Below are 10259 nucleotides of genomic sequence, written 5' to 3'. Positions count from 1 at the left end.
AATGTTGCATTAGTCTGGTGTGTACTGAAAAGATGCCGTTTTTTAGCTATTTGCTATATTAACCGTATTTCTCAGCCGATCTAAACTTTGGTCTGATCTTGTGTTAATATAAATTTAGTGTCCTTCATAACAAGGTTCAGTTCAGTTTCCTGGCCTTATGGATCACATTTAGCAATACGGTTCAATTTGATGAATGATATGAATAGAAAATTTTTCAACCTCACTGTTCAAAAATTTTATTTGCGTTCATACTCAATTGTTTTATTATTTTTTTAATAGTTGACATTCTTGAACTTGCCTTTTTTGGTGATATGGTGATGTCAAACGCAATATTATTAGTTTGTGAGGACAAAAGCTAAATCAACGATATGCCATGCCTTTTGGAGGTACAGTAAACTCCAGTCGGATCTAGGTATTCATTGTGAAGTGCAGGCAAAAATAGCAGAGCTTCACAAGAAAGCCACGAAGGGGAGAACTGTATTTGGGCTTCTCTGTTGTGAGGCAGTCTTCAGGCCTCGCAAGGCCGTGGGAAAATGTCTACAAAGTGTACAAGAATTCAAGTGCATACATTTGCTCAAAGAAGCCACACTCATACTACAAAAGAAGAGAGCTATGGAGGACATTTGGGCTAAAGCAAAGGCATTTGCATCAGCAAACAACCTGACCTTACCACCACAATACATTTACCTAGGATAAGCAGGTTGTGGTCTCATTTTCGCACCAGAAATGTATCTATGTCAAACCTTCATCCACAAATACTTTAAGGAGGAACATGAAGTCGGAAAAAGGCTCCAATTGTGGTTTTGGTTGCCGATGTCCGCTGCTTCCTCTTTCTCTGCACTTCAGGACATGGCTCCTTAAAAATGTCACAAGGGATGAATTTGTATGTCCGCGGATATATTTTGGATTATTTTGATATTTGAGAGAGTTTGTCAGCATCACTTCAGAGCAAAAGTCTCTCCAAATCTGGAGAGCCAATGTTAAACCGTGTCTTTGTTTTTTAGCAGTTTGCTATGTTATTTAAAAAAAAAAAAATGCTAATCAACATTCGGTGTATCTGGTTGTGGTTTTTTACCAAATCTTGAAAAATATTGTCTTCAATCCTTAAGGACTGTAACCTGGCAGAGTGGTTTACCCTGGGTTAGCCCGTGTAATGGGTCTCTCTATCTGTCACTCGCTTTGAACCAGGTCATTGTAGTATGACACTCCATCTGCTCCCTCTTCCCCTCTCTCCTAATTACACTCGTCTCATGTGCATAATTTTTGTGATGGCTCCGATGTTTACGGTGTTCACCAACTGGGTTAAGTTGGCTGTTTTTCTGTAAATGGTCCTCGAAACATTCACCATTACCTATTACTGCTGCAGTTGTAAGATTTATTTAACTGATGCATGGATTATAGTATTTGATAACTGCGTAAGACATGTTTCCTTGTACATTTGCAAACTGCATAATCTTATATTATGGATGTGTCAAGCTAGGATTCACAATTTTCATTAGTCTTTTGGTGTGCATTGTTCAATTTAATTATCACTTTGGCTTTCTGCCTTGTGTGAGTTTCTTTTGCTATAATAATGAATTATCCTGTCTGTTTATTTCAATGTAATACAAGTACATCATATAGTATGATTTAAAATCTGTATAATTATGTCTGTCGGTGAAATGTGTGAATTACATTGCAGACTGCTCTGATAACTGTGACCAACATTGACAACTGTCTCAGCTGGGTGAGAGCAGATCAGTAGACCCACGTATACATCTGTCTCGTGAAACAGCTGTATCCTCATGGACCTGCATTATCATAAACTCTCACTTCCTCTTCTCCTCCTTGCATTTCCTATGCGTTAGATCTGTGTTGTGTGCCGAGGTAGTCAAACTTTTTTAGAACTGGTGTAAAAATGCTGGCAATAACTGTCAAAGATAAATGATCGAGGCCCCTTCAAATTATTACGAAAACCACGAGTGTGGTAGAGCATTTCGTATGACGTCATTATAGAGAATGACTTAGTGACTGAACCTTCAACTCTGACAGCCAGTGTCCCTGAAGTGAAATCCGATTGAGAGCACTGCTGGCCAGTAGGTGGTGGAACCAAATCTTTTGACACACGGTGCAAGCTAACATCATAACCGTACAACCAACTAACAGTACCAAACTTTGGCCATGAACAAAGCAAATCTGCTTTGTTTTAAAATGACACGCTGTAGCTTAAAACACTAGCATCTGTGTTTGTTTTAGGCACTTCTATATAACTGTATTGAATATATTAATTATTAATATAGGGCTGAACTTTTAGGATGAAAGTATTATGCAAATGTACCACAGATTGGAACAACAGTAAACAACTGTGGAAGCAAAACAGCAGGAGTTGAGGAAGGCTGGAAAGCCCAGCCTGATCTGGATACAAATAAACAAACCAGGTGGAAATTGACCTTTGTGTTGAACAGCCACTGAGTTTAAGATACTTTGTGGCTAGCTGTTTTCCGGGTCTGGTGGCTCCCAGAGCGAGGAGCTAGGGTCAGTGTGCCTCTCATAACAGGCTCCTCTCATCCTCTTTAAAAGCAGTGCCCTCCCACCGTGACATACTGACAGTTCAGTAATGGAACTGAGAGTCCGGAGCAGCTTGAGAGGAATCTCTTCTTGTTTCAGATGTGCAGAGTTGCTACTTTGAAGATGCAGTTATCCAAATGTGATGCAGGGACGACATCCTTTCTTAAATTCACATTTTAGAACATATTGACATTTTATAAACCATTTTATAGAGATCAACTTCTTTTTTTTAAAAATTCAGTTGTTCTCCACAAAATGGGCAGTTTCCTCAAGTGCCACATTTGGTTTTTCAGTTTTTGAACATTATAGTAAGACACAGCTCCTCTGGCAAGAGTAGTTGTCACAAAGTAGAGACCACAGATAGAATACAAATCTGCCGTCCTCATGGCTTCCGGGCTGCGTTGATCAGCTGCAAAAGAAGGATGCCGTAGAGCATGTGAAATATTCGGAATCACAAATGCTGGCAAGAACCGGATATTTAGCTCTAATGAATCAACAGAGTGACGGGTTGAGACTTCCAAGCTGTCCAGTTTTCAGAGACCAAATACAATTTAGAGAATGTGCAGACAAAAGAGGCAAGCTGGTGTCCAGACATTTGAGTGAAGAAACAGAGGCCAACATTCAAGTGGACGGGCAAAGTAAAAAAATAAATATTCAGAACACAACAAAGGCACGGTTGGTCGAAGCCTTACTACCTTTCTACCACAACGATCTGGCAGTCCTGGTGGAAGAACCAGTCCTTATATTGTGCAGCAGCTTGTGGACTCGATTAGGTGAAAAAACCCCCAGGTGTGCTGATGAATTAGGGGGAGAGCAGGAATCCCGATGCCACGTCCAGCCAGCTGCACACAGAGCCCATGTGTCCATAATCCCAACATTGTGCCATAGTGGAAATCAAAGGATAACTCACGCTGTGCTGTTTTCCGAGTGGATACAACATGCGATATAAGAAGTATAAGAAAACATAAAGAGCCTTCAAATCTTTTGTGCAACTTATATACCATGTCTCAGTTTCAATGCTAATTGATTATTCTGTGCTTAAGTTACAATAAATTCATACAACACTTGTTACATTTGTGAACAATTTGATGCTTGTATTCTTCTACGAAAAGTTTAAATGACAATACAAAAAAATTGGCATCCAGTATATTTCAATAGTATAATTTGGCAATACTTGATTGTTTGATGATTTGAGGAATAGAAGACAGAAGTCATTGGTAAATGTTTGAGTATGTTTTTTTTTAATATTATCATTATGAAAGAAAAGTTAAGCCTTGCGCACTGAAGAACCCTCTTAGAGACTGGAGTACTGGTTACCACCTAGCACTCAAACCACAAGACTCCTGCTCTCCAAATTACAGTGTTAAACTATCGCCTGGTCCCTTTTTCACGTTACCATTTCATGGTGGTAAAACAATTTTGTGTGCATGAAGAACATTTTTTCACTCTTATAAATTACGAGCCCACCTCTTGTCAAACGGAATGGGACCTCTGAAAATGCCAGATTTCTTCTAGGCTTAAAGGAAGAGAGGAATCAATTCAGTTGTACTGGTTGCTTGGTAACTGAGGCCATGGACATTTTCATAGGTTATATATCTGTTCACAGTTATGTCCCTGAGCAGTGCACTGGCTAAGCTACTTCACCAGTTACATCTATCTATCCTTGTGCACACATCAAAACAAAGTGTTTCAGTATTACTATCTCCTCACAGAGAATCAGGAGCTGCTTCTGTGAACGGGCTACGTGAGCTGCATAGCAGGCTCATATTTTACCTTCAGGCACTGTCTGTCGACATCTTAACCACAGAATTACAAATGACAAAGCAGTTCCTAGAATCAAAACCATCAGTTTCTGCACACCAGAGGATGGCAGTCATATGTTACTGTTTCTGGAGTTCTGGAAATCATGAGTTGACATTGTGCCACATTTTCCACATTGAGACCAAAACTTTGACAGTGAAAAAAGTCTGCTGTGGGTAGTTAGTGTACATTAAGAATGCAAGGTGGGTTTGAGAGGCAATACATTTGCACACAAAGCCAATGGAATGTCACGATCTGCCTCTATTGAGACCTCTAAAGTGTCCCTTTGAACCCTGTGATTGAAAAAGCTTGCTGTACTTTTAAAACACTGGTTGTTTGGGGGAGATGCACACCAACGGCATTGGGGAATCAGCCAAATTCTCATGGTTTGATTCATCGCCAACCATGATGTTCGATAATAATCAAGGGATATTGTACTATTGTACTAGACCAAATAAAAATGATACCTGATGTCAACATGTTGACATCTTTGGTAACACACTGGGTTCTTTGATTGAGAGCAACTGCACCTTGGTTATCCCCAGATTTTTCCTGGGGCATAATTCCACTCATTATCCCTGCCATCCTTACAACACAACTCCTGGTTTATTGTTATGTATCAGGATGCAAATATGTGGTCCTTGCTTGTTTCACATCATCTTTCATCTTCAATTTGCATATCTGAGTGGAGCTACTGCAAAAACTGTAGCGCTATCTTAGTACTTCACACTCGCAAGTACATTCCCGGGCTTTATGCCCTTTCCAGATGCAGTTGTATCAGGTTATCTCCAAGCAGTCTTTATCTCTTTAGCCTTACTCTCACAATTGAGCCATTTGCCTTCATCATGTTATCATTCAAGTCGGCATCTTGGTGCTCTCACAGCTCCTCAACTGGGTTTTGAACTCGCCAAAAGTTATCTAGATCGTCATGCGTTATGTAGATGACAAATGGCCTAAATGGTTCGGACAAACCTTTTAAAATCATTGCAATTTAAAATATCAGTAAGTCTTGTCAGTATTTCTTTGCACGAACAATGTCACTGGTGGATTTCTGGTGAGACATTAACTCTGTGTGTGTAGAGACTAATCACACATGGCTTCACTGTACCTGTGTGACTGTCTCTCAATATCTGCAACGTATTTTTCTCAACATCTGCTGCTACTCTCATAACTAGGGAAAATTTTTGTAATCAAAAAACCTTTATCAATTTTGCATTTGCATTTTTTTCACTATCATGGTTCTCTTCGTCCTCATTTGGCTCTAGCTCATTCAGTATGGTCTCCTTTAGCTCTAGCAACAGTAGAAGGCTCAACAATGTTGTCTCCCAAAAACTCTCAATTCTTTTCATTCAAAGTTCCCTCGTGGCCCATAACCTGTTGGGAACGTCATCACAAAGGTCAAAAAACAAAACAAAAAAACTGGTTAAATTAAATGTATTTCACTAAGGAATAATCACACATGCAGCCACATTGACATTGATGGCCCTTGATTTAATTTCTTCATTTGAACAGGCTCATGAAATCAATCATTGGTTATGATGTCAATGTAAGAGGACACCTTAACATCTTAGCCTGTACGTTAACAAGCGACTGGATTTCCAAAGAGGATATCAGCACAGTGGAAAAAAGTCACCAAATAATATACCTCATTTTTTTTACCAGAATGATTCACATATGTAACACGTGTCATACTGAGCTTCAGTTGGCAGTAAGGCTTCATTGAGGAAAATGCAGCACACACAGACCATGTTGACAGGACCTATAAACCAATCGTCACAATGAGTTTAAGGTCATGTGGGTAAAGTTGTAAACCTTTGAAGCATGCCACTAGATTTGATCAGGAGAAAGACGCTCCGTCCTTCCGGGCTGTCACCGCAGCTGATATGCACCACTAATCAAATGCTTCAGACTACAGATGGCTGAGGTTAGGGTCGGGGCCATGGTTAGGGTTAAGGCTGTTTTTTTTTTTTTAATAATGTGTTGTCCGACATTTGAAGGTGAAATTGTTTATGACTATATTCGAATTACAGGTGAAAACTCGGTCATCATACTTAATTTCTCAACTCTGTGGCTAATTGCTGCCTTAAGTGCTTGTCAGACTGTTTTCAGAAAACTTAATTTGCCAAACTTTGGACAGCTGTCAGGGGACAGGAACAAGCACTTATGAAACATGTTGATCTTGTTAGCACCTGCCAGACCCCACAAAGGAGACAGGGTTCATTTATTTTCTGTCAGAAGAACCTCTGTTAAAAAAAAAATCTACAAGTAAGGAATAAAAGTGTGATGCCACGTCCATCCCATATTAATTAATTTTGCTAATGTAAATCACAAAAGGGCAAATCTATTGGATACCTTGATTTGTGTGCTTGGCATTATTGTTTACACTTGTTTTTCAATCATTAAAACACAACAAGAAATTACAGCTGTTCTGTCTTTCAAAGCTACAGTATGTTGGTATCATATGTGGTGAATAAGAGCAAAAATGTCCATCATCTGTTCACAGAACCACTATCAAATCGTAAACTGCAAAACATTGCCATATGTACCATCTTATGTGAAAGATACAATGGGCACTGCATTTGAACTAAACGTTTTTTGTTCTGCCTAATGTCACAAAAGAATATCTTTTGTAAGAGCCGCAGCAATTGTTGTGTTTTAAAGAAAATAAATGTGCACACACTAGACTAGAACTCGAAAAATTAACAAAGAGGAGACAGTAGTGAAGTTCATTTATTTGACTTTCTTGATAAGCAGTGATGATTCTTTGTTGTCTGCAGAATGCAAATCAACATTTTCCTTTGTTTCCTCTTATAATAGGCAGCAAGGTGGAGTAGCCCACAAAGAGTAGAACAAAGTGCTGATGACACAGGAAAAGTTCAATCTTGTGTCTTAGAATACACTGGCTGCTGTAATTAAGTACAATCTCTGATGCTGCCTATATTCTACATAGGATTTTACCACAAGATGGCATTGTGAAGACATGGGAGGTGTTACAGTGCCACCTGTTACCTATAGGAGGTATGTATAGTGCAGTTTTGAAATTCAATGCTCATCTATTTGGACTATGTCTACGTAATTCAGGGTCATGGGCCTCAGGATCATCATGTCTTAACTTTAAAATATTAATTTAATTTCCCTCTTTTAAAACTCTCTATAATCAAAATAAACTATCACAACATACTGCTAATCACTGCATCTTATTTGTGACATTTTGTATCCGTAGAATTAACCAAAAATTATGAGCATTTGCGGAAGTTCGGAAACTCGCACTCAATTCAAATCATCAACACAAAAGGCCACAGGCAGAAGGGAGTCAGAGAATAATTTTCTTCTGAGAGACACACTTTGAATAACTGCTCTGTAAAAGTTATATTTACTGGAATGAACTTTAAATTTTTAGGCCTTTTTTTATTTTTTACTTTTGCAGGGACTATAGAAAAACAAGGGTGTAGCATCTGTGATGACAGTCATACATCTCTGAGGGATGCTTTGAAGACAGGATTTTTTTGCCTCCTGCTGTCGATTTTTCCAGTTTTCCTGGAGCTAGAAAATGTGCTCAATGTGATAGGCTGAAAAAACCTGCCAATCAAGAAAACACAAGTACCCTTATCCTTTCCATATGTAGGCTACAGCGGAGATGAAAATCTAAAAAAAACGTTACTTTTCACATAAAGTCTTTTTAAAATCCCAAATCCTAAGTCAAGTTTATTTACGTAGCACATTTCATATGACGAGTATAATGTGCTTAATTCAACAGCACCACAAACTGCAGCCTCAAAAATGATCTTACAGTTGAGTCAACTACTCTCTGACAGTTTGAACATTGTAACCATCATGAAAGTAAGATTTATTGCAAGAATGCTTTATTAAACTTCATACATTTTAGTATGTTGTATCTAATGAAGTCCAACTTGGTATACTTCTTCTTAGAATTCATAGCCCGTAATTTTCCCAATCTAAAAAGAGAGAGCTATAAAGAATGTGTCATGGTGCACAAATCATATGTCAAACTATGACGGGTATGAAATGCATGTCTGTTAAAAACAAAAACAAAAAAACACTACATTCTGGCAAACCTAATAGGTTATAGACATTTCACTTAATATATTTACTTTGTTTCCTCCTTGTTGAAGAGAAGAGCAGGTGTTATGTGTGAACAGTGGTTGTAGTCATCTCTGAAAAATGAATAAATTGATGCCTTGGTAATATGTTTTTAAAATACAGCCTGCTTTGCCACTGCACATGAAGTGGGTTACCAATGGTTACCAATGGTTACTTCTATAGTTGAGATGGCAAAACATACTGGGTACATATGGTCTAGTATCAGGTAAACACGCAGTGAGTTGGCCGGTCTATTTTCTTTTAGCTTATTTTATGGATCGACAACACCTCAGTACTGTTGTCTCAGTTGTGGTCTTAATTGAAGGGTTGTTAATGTATATATACAGTCAGCTCCATTCATAAAGGACACAGTCATCTTACTCAAATGAAAATATAAATATAACAATATGGCACCATGCTTTACGTAAGTGGTGCCTTGTTCAGAAAGTCAGTAATATCCCACCCATCTCCTATGCCTTTTGTCATGGCCTTGTAGACTTTTCAAGTCTATCAATAACCTTTATTAATTTTCTGTGTGCGCGCTCGTGCGTCGGCGGCCTGCTTGTTTGCACACCCCCATTCATATCCCTTTTTATGTAATACAGTAAATATGTTTGAATTCGATATTAAGGGCTGTTATGACAGTTGTCCTGCCAAGCCATTTCTGCTGGCCATATTATTAAAAATATTTACTGTAGGTGCTTGGCTCTGGTGCTTATTTGTTGAAATAAATTCCAGAGTGGTCTAGATGATGTCAACACGGCTGAGCTGTGCAGGTATTTCACAGCACCCACCATGTGGGTTAGAAATCATATAGTCACACTGAAGGAACGTTGGTTGTGTGCGCTGTTATGCATCCATGAAAACAGGTGTGGCAGAGGAGGCAGTATGTGTTTTGCATCAGGGCACAGCATGGCCATATTCTGTTAATGGCACTGACTGTTACTGTGGGAGTCCGCAGCAGAATTTTAAAATTGCCAGAGCTGTTGAAGGTGCCAACGAAGCTAAACCTACTGGTTTAATAGCCTGTTTTCTCTGGAGATACTAAAGTTTTTTATCCCTAGACATCATAAAGTGGGTTCGTAGAGCTGTGGGTCCCAAACTAAACTCTGTGGAATGTCTTCACCCCATACTGCATTATTTTACGCTGAAGGTGGGGATTCCAGACCAAAGATTGGTCTGCTCTCCTGTAGGGACACATCTGTTCACACTTTCCTGATTTTCTCTGAAGAATTTATTAAATTACATGCTGCCTTCCAGTCAGTGGGAGACCAAGATTGAGTACAGCCTATACTTTCCCGCTGTCCTGCCTGTCAATCTTAATGGTTATTACTACAAATTTGACAGCCTGAAGGCCACAGCCAAGTTCTACCACAAACGATTTCCCCACAGCTACACATGGCTGCAAAACAAACCTCATTAGGAGCAAATAAAGATATCTCCCACAGGTTAAAGGGGAAGGATTTGGTGATTTATATATGAAGGAAATGGAATTCTGGAGGGTATAATTATGTATTTAAGATGTCTTTTGTATCATGGTAGTGTAGAAACCACAGAAAAAAATGGACAGCCTTGGAAAAAAGTGACCTATCAGGTAAACTTAATCAATGTTTAGGAGTCACTAGATTCATCTGTGCCATTTACAAAACATGATTCTAAATCAGTTGGATATTTAATGTTGGGAACATGAGCTTGCAGTGTAGCAGCCAAGTGTAGCCGGGATGTTTATGTACCACTCTCAAGAAATCACAGAGCAGAACTGCCAAATGAAATGCATGCTACAAAGGTAAATAAATCTTTGCAGTTTTGAA

The sequence above is a fragment of the Scophthalmus maximus genome, chromosome 20 (assembly GCF_022379125.1).
Source record: "Scophthalmus maximus strain ysfricsl-2021 chromosome 20, ASM2237912v1, whole genome shotgun sequence".
Classification (NCBI taxonomy): domain Eukaryota; kingdom Metazoa; phylum Chordata; class Actinopteri; order Pleuronectiformes; family Scophthalmidae; genus Scophthalmus; species Scophthalmus maximus.
The sequence above is the reverse complement of the archived record's forward strand: the minus strand, read 5'-3'. Positions refer to the sequence as shown.